Source organism: Canis lupus, chromosome 17, assembly GCF_048164855.1.
Source record: "Canis lupus baileyi chromosome 17, mCanLup2.hap1, whole genome shotgun sequence".
Classification (NCBI taxonomy): Eukaryota; Metazoa; Chordata; class Mammalia; order Carnivora; family Canidae; genus Canis; species Canis lupus.
Window position 1 is genome coordinate 51,507,976 of NC_132854.1, and position 12,365 is coordinate 51,520,340.

General features: G+C 40.8%; 1 long non-coding RNA gene across 1 annotated transcript; it reads right to left on the bottom strand.

Moving 5' to 3' along the window:
• Window positions 1-1,204: 1,204 nt before the first annotated feature.
• Window positions 1,205-4,227, bottom strand: LOC140608090 (uncharacterized). The gene is made up of 3 exons (XR_012010074.1): window positions 3,926-4,227; window positions 1,902-1,984; window positions 1,205-1,516 (listed from the first exon to the last, which is right to left on the bottom strand). It is a non-coding gene; the product is annotated as an uncharacterized lncRNA (long non-coding RNA).
• Window positions 4,228-12,365: the final 8,138 nt, after the last annotated feature.

Sequence of the window (12,365 nt, forward strand, 5' to 3'; positions counted from 1 at the left end):
AGCAGGATACCAAACAGACACCAATCACTGCCCCCATGGAGTAGGAAACAGAAATAAGATTTAAAAAAAAAAAAAAAAAAAAAGTAAAATGGATAACATACATGACAGCACTAAGTGCAAAAAAAAAAAAAAAGGTAAACACAGAAGGTAGGTGGGAAGTGTGGAGTAAGCTCCAGCTGGATACCGTCAGGTACAGGTAAGGCCATGCTGACCAGCCTGCAAGAATGATTTCGGAACCAGTATGAGTCCATTTCACCTACCGGATCCCTGAGGTTCCCCGGTCCTGAGATTCTGCTTTTCCTCCCAATTTCATGCCCAGTTTCATGATCGCTCCACTGCAATCCTGCTGCCAGGGAGTCACTCATCTAGATTGCAGTAACCGGAACTACAATCTAGTTCATGTCACATTTGATCTAATGTTCCTGAAACAGCCTGTACTATTTGTAGAAAAGTCCTCCCACTTGGTCTGGGGATGATTCCCAAACCCAGAGAAGCCAGTGAGCAGCTGGCAACCTCCCCTCGAATAACCCACTGCAGGCCCAAAGCAAGGCAACGCTCAACGCCCGAAGATGCTCCTCAAAACCATGAGATACTGGCAGACATCCAATGTCCAGCAACAGGAGCAGGGGATACTTACATAAGCTAGACATCCACCCAAAGAACTATGAAATCACCAATTTGCAGTGTAATGGGGTTTCTCAACCTCAGCGCTGTTGACATTTGGAGCCAGATCATTCCTTGTGGTAGCGGTTGTCCTGTGCACTATAGGATGCTTGGCAACATCCCTGACCTCTACCCACTAGACGCTGGCAGCACTATCCCCCTAGTTGTGACAACCAAAAATGTCTTCAGATATGGCCAAATATCCCCTGTGGAGCAAAATCACCTCCCAGTTCAGAAACATTGCATTGTAAATATGAAAGCTATGTCAAAATATGGGGAAAACGAATAAAAAAAATGGAACAGGGTGATAATTTCCTCTTCGTGCATGAATGCATTCCTACCATCCTACAAAGGTATACAACTAATCACATTTTGTTATACAATTAATGATTTGCTTTTAAAAAATCAGAAATAAATAAGAGTGTTGCAGAAAATCTGGAGCATGCTGTCCCTATAGTAGAGAAACACACACACACACACACACACACACACAAACACAACGCTAAAAAAGACCTCTAAATTGTACCTTCCCTATGATTATTATGACATAAAAACATGAAAATAGTTTGATTTGCTGGGGTAGCAGGATTGTGGGTAAAATTTTTTTCTGCTTCAATGTTTCAGTGTGGTTATGAAATTATATCGGAAAGTAATTACATTTTTTAAATCTCTCTCTGCAATAAGGCTCTCTCTGATGGCAACAGTGATGGAGAGCCGTGCATTTGGTGGGCATCTATGGGATTTTGTTAATGATGGTGGAATTCAGAGTGGAAAAGTCTGCCCTTGCAGCTGCAGGGTAGCTCATTCCTTCAAAAGAACAATTTGCCAGGCAGTAGGAGATGCAGAATTTCGCCTAGAGAATGAAGGAAATGATACCACTATCATTGACACATAAAAGACAAAACTCCAAACCTCTAGGTGTGAATCTAAAGGTGACTCTTCTAAAGGTAGAGCTTATGGGGACATTGGGATCCTATTTAGAAAATTATACCTCTCTCTGGACTTTCTGGGCATATTTCATGCTTGTTCCAAGGGTGCACTGCAGCTCCCACTTTATAACTGACACCTCTTTTCTTTACAGATGGCAGCTCAGTCAGCTCTGGGTTAGAACAATCAAAAGGCTTTACCAATGACTAGGGGTAAAAAAAAATGGGGGGAAAATACCAAAAATCTAGGTCATTTCTCTCACAAAAAAAGTACTTACTCCTCTTCAGTTAGCAGAGCACCAAAACCCTTACCTCCTTCCTGTCCTTAGCATGACAGCTTCCATCCTCAATATCCAGCGTGCAGGGCTCAGTCCTAGACATGGTCGTTCTTGAGTCTGGACAAAATAGAGGGCTGAGTTCTCTCTCTCCATTGTCACAGGTTAGTTCCTGACTTCAAGAATCTCTTTCCAAATTGAGAGACGTTGGGAACAATTTCACAAGACCATGCCTACCCAGAAGACGACCACCTTAATTTTGTGAGCCCCAGGAGAGTAGCCATGTCAGAAAACCACTTCATACAACCCCAGCATCACTTAAGAGAAGCTCACATGTAATAACAGAGTGTTGCTGCTCTATAGTACCTGGAAAGCAACTCTGCATTATTTCTATATTCATGGTCCATCAATTTCTATCACTTTCTCTGGTACCTTACAGATGCTCGTAACAGTCATCCAAGATAGTACCTGGCAGAGGTAATTTCCTATGGATTGACACTGAATTAGTGCAAAGAGGCTGAACAAAGCAGGGTAGTGCAAGACAAGAGTTCAGTGTGCCTGTTATGGAGACAGATAGAGATGACCCGGGTTCAAATCCCACCATTTGTCCATCTGTCAGTTATCTAACTTGGAAAAAAACTGTTTCACTTTTATATGCATCGGTTCCCTGATTTATAATTTGTGGATTGGAATGGTGATGATGATGTTGATGATGGTGATGCTAGTTATGGTGGAGATGGTAATAATGATGATAATGATGGCAATGGTGGTGATGGTGATGGCTGTGATGATGATGGTGATGATAATATGGTTATAGGGAGTAATTCAAATAAGCCATACAAAGCCCAAGCTTATAGTATGCACTCAAATTCCATCATCATTGGACAACTGCAACTTCAAAGCCAGTTCCTGCCCCTGACTTACTATGTGATCGCATCATACTCACCTGCCTTCTCTGCCCCTAGCTTCCTGGCTGGAAAATGAAGTTATTATCCTTATTGCTTTGAGTTGTCATGAAATAAATAAAACTTTATTATAAAATAATATTGTTTAGCACGGTTTAGACTCTACAGTGAGTTCATAAATTATACCAACCTAACTGTCACTACAAGGACCCCTGTTAGAAAGCCAGCAGTTTGAAAACAATAAATAATAATAATTTTTTTTAAAAAAGAAAGCCAGCAGTCTGGATCAGCAACAGTGCTCCAGTTAGACACACAAAGCTCACCCTAGCAGGAAAAAAAATGCAGAAAAGAATATAAACATTATGTTGCTTTGTCTTCTAAGTGAAAGGATCCTTCTGAAACAACAGAGTCTGAACAACCACCTTACTCAATAGAGGGTCAGTATGTTTTATTGCCATGGTTGACCATGGCCATGCCCACCCATGGTGTCACCATAACTTCACACAGCATGTACCACCCTTGTGACCAAAGGGCCTCTGTACTTTCTTTCTTTCAGAGAGGGACAAGTTCTGTGTCAGGCAGCAAATCCATATCATTACAAAAATAGGAATCACAGTAGGGTTACAATAGTTGTGGGTGAGCATCCAGCATTTCTGCCTCAGATCCTTCCATGGCTTTGGTCTTATAAACAAATCTTAAGTGGTTTTAATCTAAGCTTACCCCTTGATGCACACAAAATCTAAGGTGTGCCACTTCTGTTCCCTGATCCTCGATTCCCTTTATGGCTTTGGATGTACTAAATCCCCTCTGTATCGTGTCACATGACCCTATGAGTGAAGTCAGGTCATGCGACACCTGTCGAGCTTTAGGATGTGGAAAGAGAGGCCATAGAGAAGGTGAAGACCACACTTCAGCAACAGACTTCTCCTCTACTGTGAATAACAGCCAGAAGAATTGGCTCTGGCTTTTCCCAGGCAAATGGAAGCCCTGGATAACACGTAGGGCCAAGAGACAAGATCTCTTATGTTAAAGGTTCTATAATCACAATAATTCCATTGAGAGTTAACAGAGAATTTCCCAGTCCATCATTTCATCTGCTCCTCACAACTTTGGACCTGCCTTCTTCTCCATCAAAATATCTGTATGGATCACCTACCTGTCATCCTTGACCTTTTGCTCTGCTCTACCATTCATCTCCATGGTCACATGGCACTTTGATGCCAATGGAAACTGCTTCACCTTCAAAACCACTGATTCCAGCATCCTACAATTATCATCCAAGATGACAATTTCCTCTCCATCCAACCCACTGTTCATTGATGCCTCCAGGGTCGTTTTCAACTTCATTGTGACCTCCAGTTCATTGCGCCCTATGAGGGCCTTCCTTTCTTCACTTCCTTCCTAATCCACCCAGGAATATGGCCCATCAGGTCAGCAAGACTACAAGACTCCTTAACTCCTTTGACACGCTCTTCTCATCATTCCCAGTTTGCAAAAGCCCCAGTGTCTCTAAATGAAGCATTTTGAGTCACAGTTTAGGTAAGATAGCTCTCTGTCATGCAAGGCAGCTATGCATAGCAAGGTGGTTAGCATCCTAGCACCTGAGTACTAAGTCTCAATAGTATCCCTACTCATCACAACAACCAAAATTCCCCCACAACCCAAAGGCCCCCTGCTTCTAGTCTAGGGCCCTGGGAAATGACAACTCCCCTTCACCCCAATTTCCTGGGACACTGTGGTACAGGAAGAGATGGTTCTATGGGTAGAGGGATACACCAGACAGGATTCCACCAGAGAAACAGAAACAGTAGGAGATATATACTAAGAGACTTATTGCGAGAAATTGGCTTCCATGATTATATGGACTGGCTCGGCAAGTCTGAAATCCACAACGTAAGCTATCAAGAAAGGATAGGCAGGAACTCTCAGGCAGGAGCTGATGCTGCTGTCCACAGGCAGAATTTCTTCTTCAAAGAAACCTGAATTCTGCACCTTAAGGTCTTTCAACTGATTGAATCAGGCCCACCCAGATTATCTGAGATAAACTTTTTTACTTAAGGTAAATTGATTATTGACTTTATTTACATCTACAAAATGCCTTCATAACAACACTTAGATTAGTGTTTGATTAAATAACTGGGGACTTTAGCCTAGCCAAGTCGACACACAAAGCTGATCATCACAGGAGACCGTATACTTTGCCATCTAAAGTGGGCTACTCCTGAAAATGAAACAGAGCTATTCATGATTATGTCAGGACAAGCATAAACTGAGACAGTCACAAGCAAATTGGAACATATGGTCACATATTTATGGGATGCCTAAATCTGCCTTAAAAAGTCCTCTTGTGTCTAGACAAGGCTCAGGAAACAACCAAAGGTTTTCCCACATGGCAGGAAATGTTGAAGCCATTATATATGAGCAGGCCTGGAAGGGTCTCAAGCATGACAAGGGAAGCTGCAGAAGAAAGCAAAAGACCAAAGACCCAGGGAGATTACAGATAATTCAGACAGTACCAGCACCTATGTAGCCTCTCCCCGGTTCATGTACCTAAAGGGCTTTCAACAAAATTAGCAATGGCCTCTACATAACTAGCAGGGAGCAGCATATGGCAGTGGTCAAGGATATGGGACTCTGGAGTCGTAGTCTCTCATTCAAATTACTTACTCTGTGACTTTGGGTAAGTTATATAAGCTCTCTGTGCTTGGTTTCCTTTCCCAGAAAATGGGGATGATGAGTTACCCAGGAATGTTAACTATCACCACCATTACATCTAAAAGACACATTTCATTCTCATCCTATCTCACCTATTAGCAGCATTTGACCCTGTTAACCATACCCTCCTTTTTGAAACACTGTCATTTCCTGGCTTCCAAGAAACAATGCTATCCTGACTTTCTTCCTAACTCTCTGATCATTCCTCTAGCCACACTTTCTTCCCAAGCCATCCCACCTGCACACCTGTGAATTCAGTAACCATCTCTTGACTCTCAAACCCATATCCCCACATAAGACCTCACTTCCAAGCTTCAGACTCACACTCTCACCCATCTACTCAACACTGCTTCCTGGATGCCTCCAAAGTTCTTAAATTCAACATGTCTAAAATCGAATGTATGATCTTCTCCCCTAAAAAATACTGGCTCTCCTCCTTGGTTCTTCCATGCCCCCATCACCCATCCCATCCCACTAATAAGAAACCATGGAAGTGATCCTCTCCATCACCCACTCCATCCAATTAACCTTCCAGTTAAATCAGTTTCACCCCCTAAACGATACATGAGGGATCAAAAGCACACCAAGTCCACAGCTCTCCACTACCACTACCTAACTGAATATTGTTCCATATCCTACCTTTACTATTGTTGTGTCCTGACTGTTCTCTACACATCCACTCTGACTCCCCTCCAATTCAATCTCATTGGTGGGCCTGACCTATATATATATATATATATATATATATATATATATATATATATATACACACACACACACACACACAATATACACATACACACACTCACACACACATACACATACAATATATACACACACACTCATGCTCACAGAATTTTAAAATCTTTTATCACTTCCCATTGCTATTGGGATAGGCCCCCGAATCCTTGCTGTAGCCCCCAAAATCCCTGCCTAGTCTGGCTCCCACTTGCTTTTCCAAGCCTCCCTTCATACCACTCTCCCCTCACTCTTAACTGTGGTCACCTTGGCACTTGTTCAGTCCTGTGACTGAAGTGTACTATGCACCTCCCACCCCAGGGGCTTTGTACATGCTATGTCTTCTGTCAGGAACACACTAATCCCACTCTAAACTGTGGTACATTTCTAATCCAAGCTTAAATTTCTTTTCCTCAGGGACTCCTTCCCTAAACCATTTCCCAACTCTAACCTTTCATCTAGGTCATTTCTTTTGCTATATTCTCTCATAGAGCCATGCTCTCAGCTCTCAGGGCATGCATTCAGTTTGGAATTACATATTTATTAATGTGATAACTTGTCATGAGTAGAGAAGACATACAAATGGCCAACAGACACATAAAAGATGCTCAATATCACTAATTATCAGGGAAATGCAAGTCAAAACTACAATAAGATATCACCTGACACCTGTCAGAATGGCTAAAATCAACAACACAAGAAACAACAGGTGTTGATGAGGATGTGGAGAAAGAGGAACCCTCCTGTACCACTGGTAGGAATGAAAACTGGTGTAGTCACTTTGGAAAACAACATGGCAGTTCCTCAAAAAATTAAAAATAGAATTACCCTACAATCGAGCAATCACACTACTAGGTATTTATCCAAAGAACATATGAACACTAGGAGTAGCTCCAAGACGGCAGAGGAGTAAGGGATCCTAGCTTCATCTGGTCCCTGGAAATCAGCTAGATAGTTATCAAACCATTCTGAAAACCTGCAAAATCAACCGGAGATCTAAGAAAAGAATTGCTACAATTCTACAAATAGAAAAGTGACCATTTTTTGCAAAGTAGGAGGTGTGGAGAAGTGAATCCGAGGAAATATGTGGGAAGATTAACCCTGAGGGGAGGGAGCCTCCATCTGCCAGCACCGGAATGTGATAGAGCAATGGAGCACAAAATAAAAACCTTTAGAATTTACCTGAAAGGCGCTCAGAAGGTGAAGCAGGGTGGAATCCCAGGTAGGACAGTGTAGTCTCAGGATCCCCAAGGTCACAGAAAGGCCAGGAATGCCTGACCAACACAGAGTTCCCAGGCTTGCAATCAGAGAGCCCAGGTGCCAGCTGTCTGCTAGGTGCTGCTATAAACCATGAACTGAGGCATGGTCAGGTGACCACTATCCCAGCAGGGGCCCAGCAGGTGACAGAACCAGCAAGAACCCCACCCCGCCCCATCCTCCGCCCCCCCCCCCCCCGCGAGGAACTGGTGCAAACCTCAGGTGTCTACAAAGTTTGGAGACTCCAAAGGGGTCACATGCTGAGATAAAAATGCTCAGTCACAGGCTGGGGGAGCACAGAGTGCAAATGGAGACCAGGGAGACAGGAGTGATTGGCTGCTTTTCTGTGTGGGCATGCTGAAGAGTAGGGGGCACGAACTTTCAGCTCCCTGGCTGGAGAGCAGGACGCCACCATCTTCATCCTCCCACCAGATGAAGCCACTTACACTGAGCCCCACCCCAGCAAAGGGTATGAACTTCCGGCCAGGAAAGACACCTGAGAATCAGTGCAACAGGTCCCTCCTGGAGAATACCAGTAGGAACTTCCCACTAATACCAAGTTTACTGATCATACGGAACTGTAATACTCCAGCTCTTGGGGGAAGAAGTATATAGTATTCGTGGGGTTTTTCTTGTTATTCTTTAGTCCTTCAGTTTTATATTTTATTATCCTTTTCAGCTATTTTCTTATCAATTATTTTTAAGGGTTTTTTATTTTCTTTAAGTAATTTGTATACATATTTCTTTTTTTAAATTTTTTTTTATTTATTTAGGATAGTCACAGAGAGAGAGAGAGAGGCAGAGACATAGGCAGAGGGAGAAGCAGGCTCCATGCACTGGGAGCCCGATGTGGGATTCGATCCCGGGTCTCCAGAATCGTGCCCTGGGCCAAAGGCAGGCACCAAACCGCTGCACCACCCAGGGATCCCCTGTATGCATATTTCATTTTTAGATTCCTCTCATTGTATTCAACTACATTTTTCTGTGTGTGTGTGTATATATATATATGTAAATATATATACACATATATATTTCTACTTCTTGTTTGATTTTACTCTCATTTTTTTCCTTTTCTTTTACTTTGGTTTCTGTTACTCTTCTCATTTGTGTACTGTATATTTTTCTGGTGTTGCTGTCGCTATATTTGTATTTTCCTTCCTTTTCATCTATTCTTTTCTGGACATAATGACAAGATGGGAGAACTAACCCCAAAAAAGAACAAAAGGCAGAACTCACAGCAAGGGATCTACTAGATATGGATATTAAGTAAAATGTTGGAACTACAATTCAAAACAATGACTATAAAGATACTAGCTGGGTTTGGAAAAAACTGCATAGAAGACACTAGAGAATCCCTTACTGGAAAATGAAAGAACTAAAATCTAATCAGGTCAAAATAAAAAAAACTATTTCTGAGATGCAATCAAAAATGGAGTCTCTAACTCTAGGATAAATGAGGCAGAAGAGAGAGTCAGTGATATAGAAGACAAAATGTCAGTAAATAAGGAAGCTGAGAAAAAGAGAGATAAACAACTACTGGATCATGAGGGGAGGACTCAAGAGATCAGCAATACTATAAAGCAAAACAATTTTAGAATAATTGGGATCCCAAATGAAGAGGAAAGAGGGTGGGCAGCAGAGCAGAAAGATTGTTCGTATAAATTACAGCTGAGAACTTCCCTAACTGGGAGAAGGAAACAGGCATTCAAGTCCAGGAGGCACAGAAAACACCCTTCAAAATCAATACAATAGGTCAACACCCAGACATATATTAGTGAAGCTTGCAAATTTCAGACATAAGGAGAAAATCCTGAAAGCAGGTCAGGACAATAAGTCCTCAACCTATAAGGGTAGAAACATAGGCTGGCAGCAGACCTGTCCACAGACATCTGGCAAGCCAGACAGAACTGACATGATATATTCAAGGTGCTAAACAAGAAAAATATTTAGCCAAGAATACTTTATCCAGCAAGGCTGTCATTCAGAATTGAAGGAGAGATAAAAAGCTTCCAGGACAAACAGAAATTAAAAGAATTTCTGATCACTAAACCATCCTTGCAAGAAATTTTAAAGAATATCTTTTAAGCAAAGACAGGGCCCTAAAGTAACAAAGACCAGGAAGGAACAGAGACAATATACAGAAACAGTGCCTTTACAGGTAATACAATAGCACTAAATTCATACCTTTCAATAATTACTCTGAATGTAAATGGACTAAATGCTCCAATCAAAAGACATAAGGTCTCAGACTGGATTTAAAAAAACAAAAACAAAAACAAAAAATAAACAAGACCCATCAATATGCTGTCTACAAGAGACTCGTTTTACACCCAAAGACACCTCCATATTGAAAGTGAGGGAGTGGAGAACCATATATCATGCTAATGGACCTCAAAAGAAAGCTAGTAGTAATACTTATATCAAACAAATTAGATTTTAAACCAAAGACTGTAAAAAGAGATGAAGAGGGATGCTATATCATACTAAAAGGGTCTATCCAACAAGAAGATCTAACCATTATAAAAATGTATGCCCCTAACTTGGGAGCAGCCAATTATATAAGCCAATTAATAAGAATTAAAGAAACATTTTATAATAAAATAATAATAGTAGAAGATCTTAACACCCCACTCACAGCAATGGATAAATCATCTAAGCAGAAGATTAATAAGGAAACAAAGGCATTGAATGACACACTGGACCAGATGGACTTCACAGATATATTTAGAGCATTTCATCCCAAAGCAACAGAATACACATTCTTCTCAAGTGTAGATGGAACATTCTCCACAACAGATCACATACTGGGTCACAAATCAGGTCTTAACTGGTTTGTGAACTCAATCACAAGAAAAAAATTGGAAGGAACACAAATACATGGAGGTTAAAGAGCATCTTACTAATGAATAAATATGTCAATGAGGAAATTAAAAAAGAATTTTAAAAATTCATGGAAGCAAATGAAATGAAAACACCACAATTCAGAACCTTTGAAATGCAGCAAAGGCAGTCCTAAGAGGGAAGTATATATGTATATATATACAAGCCTTTCTCAAGAAACAAGAAATGTCTCTCTTTTTTTAAGGCTTTATTTATTTATTCATGAGAGAGGCATAGACATAGGCAGAGGGAGAAGCAGACTTCCTTTTCCCCTAATACAGGACTTAATCCCAGGACCCTGGGACCATGACCTGAGCTGAAGGCAGACATTCAACCACTGAGCCACCCAAAAATGTCTCATTTGTGTAGTGTATATGTCTCAAATACACAACCTAACCTTACACTGAAAGGAGCTGGAGAAATGTCTCAGATACACCACCTAATCTTACACCTAAAGGAGCTGAAGAAAGAACAGAAAATAAAGCCTAAGTCCAGCAGGAGAAGAGAAATAATAAAGATTAGAGCCAAAATCAATGAAATAGAAACCAAAAGAACAGTAGAACAAATCAACCAAACAGAGAGCTTGTTCCTTGAAAGAATTAAAAAGATTGATAAAGCCCTAGCCAGACTTGTCAAAAAGAAAAGAAAGGACCCAAATAAATAAAATCATAATTGAAAGAGATCACAACCAACACTGAAAAAATACAAATAATTATAAGAATATGAGTAACTATATGCCAACAAATTATGCAATCTGGAAGAAATGGATGCATTCCTAGAGACATATAAGCTACCAAAACTGAAACAGGAAGAAATATAAAATCTGAACAGACCCATAACTAGCAAAGAAGTCAAGTCAAGAATTTCCCAACAAACAAGAGTCCAGGACTAGATGGTTTATCAGGGTAATTCTACCAACATTTAAAGAAGGATTAATACCTATTCTTCTGAAGCTGCTTCAAAAAATAGAAATAGAAAGAAAACTTCCAAACTCATTCTGTGAGGCCAGCATAACCTTGATCCCAAAACCGAACAAAGACACCACCAAAAAGGAGAACTACAGACCAATATCTCTGATGAACACAGATGCCAAAATTCTCACCAAGATATTATCCAATAGGATCCAACAGTATATTAAAAGGATTAGGGATGCCTGGGTGGCTCAGTGGTTGATTCAACCCAGGGCATGATCCTGGAGACCCAGGATCAAGTCCCACGTCAGACCCTCTGCATGGAGCCTGCTTCCCCCTCTGCCTGCCTCTCTGCCCCCGCCCCTCTCTCTTTCTCTCTCTCTCTCTTTCTCTGTGTGTGTGTGTCTCTCATGAATAAATAAACTCTTAAAAATAAATAAATAAATAAAAGTATTATTCACCACAACCAAGTGGGATTTATTCCTGGCCTCAAGGGTGGTTCAACATCCACCATTAATTAATAAAAGAAAGGACAGGAACCATATGATCCTCTCAAGTGATGCAGAAAAAGCATTTAACAAAATACAGCCCCCTTTCTTGATTAAAACTCTCTGCAGTGTAGATATAGAGAGCACATACCTCTATGTCATAAAAACCATATATGAAAAGCCCACAGCAAATATCATTCTCAGTGAGGAGAAACTGAGCTTTTCCCATAAGGTTAAGAACACAATAGGGATGTCCACAACTACCACTGTTGTTCAACATAGTACTAGAAGTCTTAGCCTCAGCAATCAGACAACAAAAAGAAATACAAGGCATCCAAGTTGGCAAAGAAGAAGTCAAGCTCTCACTCTTTGCAGATGACATGATACTTTATGTGGAAAAACCAAATACTCCATCCCAAAATTGCTAGATCTCATTCAGCAAAGTGTCAGGATATAAAATCAATATACAGAAATAGGTTGCATTTCCATACACTAACAATGAAACAAAAGAAAGAGAAATTAAGGAATCAAACCCACTTATATTTGCACCAGAAATCATAAGATACTTAGGAATAAACCTAACCAAAGAGGTAAAGTATCTTTACTC